Source organism: Hylaeus anthracinus, unplaced genomic scaffold, assembly GCF_026225885.1.
Source record: "Hylaeus anthracinus isolate JK02 unplaced genomic scaffold, UHH_iyHylAnth1.0_haploid 11985, whole genome shotgun sequence".
NCBI lineage: Eukaryota > Metazoa > Arthropoda > Insecta > Hymenoptera > Colletidae > Hylaeus > Hylaeus anthracinus.
Genome location: NW_026534333.1, coordinates 1532188 through 1533064, shown reverse-complemented (window position 1 = coordinate 1533064; position 877 = coordinate 1532188).

Sequence of the window (877 nt, the reverse complement as noted above, 5' to 3'; positions counted from 1 at the left end):
CAGAGCGCGCGTAGACCGTTCGAGCGGCCGCGGTAGCGAAGGCTACGCGCGCTCTGATTGGTCGGGGTTTTCTCTTAATATCTCCTCAACGAAGCCCCATCCGACATTTTTGCAAAGGAAATTGTTGTTCAGAATCGTCTCAGCTATCCCCCATTTCCGGCTCCTCCCCGACTTTTGGGACACCCTGTATAAATGACGAAAAATTACGTAAATATTAATTTGAAAACAGTTCTGATAAATGACATACATACTGTATAATACTAATTTTATTGATTGAATTATTTATTATCGATTGTGAAACAGCACCGTGTATGCTCCATCATTATGCGAATTATGAAATATTATGCAAATATTAATCTGAAATCGATTCCATAATGGATGAAATAAACACTGTATAATATTAACGTTACGAAAGTAACAAATATTATTAACTTTAATTTTATATCCAACGGCTATCATAAATGCAATGGAACCTTTAGACAAGCACGTAGTTCGAGTTATAATTAACGTTACGTTTCTTATTGAACCAAAATCTTGGCTTTAGCATTGGAAACTGGAATGCTACGCACTTTATAATGAAAGATTGGCGAAGCTTAGCAGCGAGAAGAGGCCGCCACCTAGTGGCTCGGATTGAAACTAGCTAGGTCGGAGATAAACTTTCGAAGTACTCGAGCGTAAAATTTCAATAAACAACATCTTTGCCGCGCTGGTATCGTCAGAGTGGATATTTTATTTTCTATGCTTGATCCCGTATGAGAACTTTCCTCGAGCACCGTTCACGTCTGGCCAAAGACGGACGAGCGGAGTGCCACGATTTCCAAGGTGGAGGTGTCGCGAGCAAACGGAGGTGGAGAAAGTTCCCGTCGTCCCTCGCGTC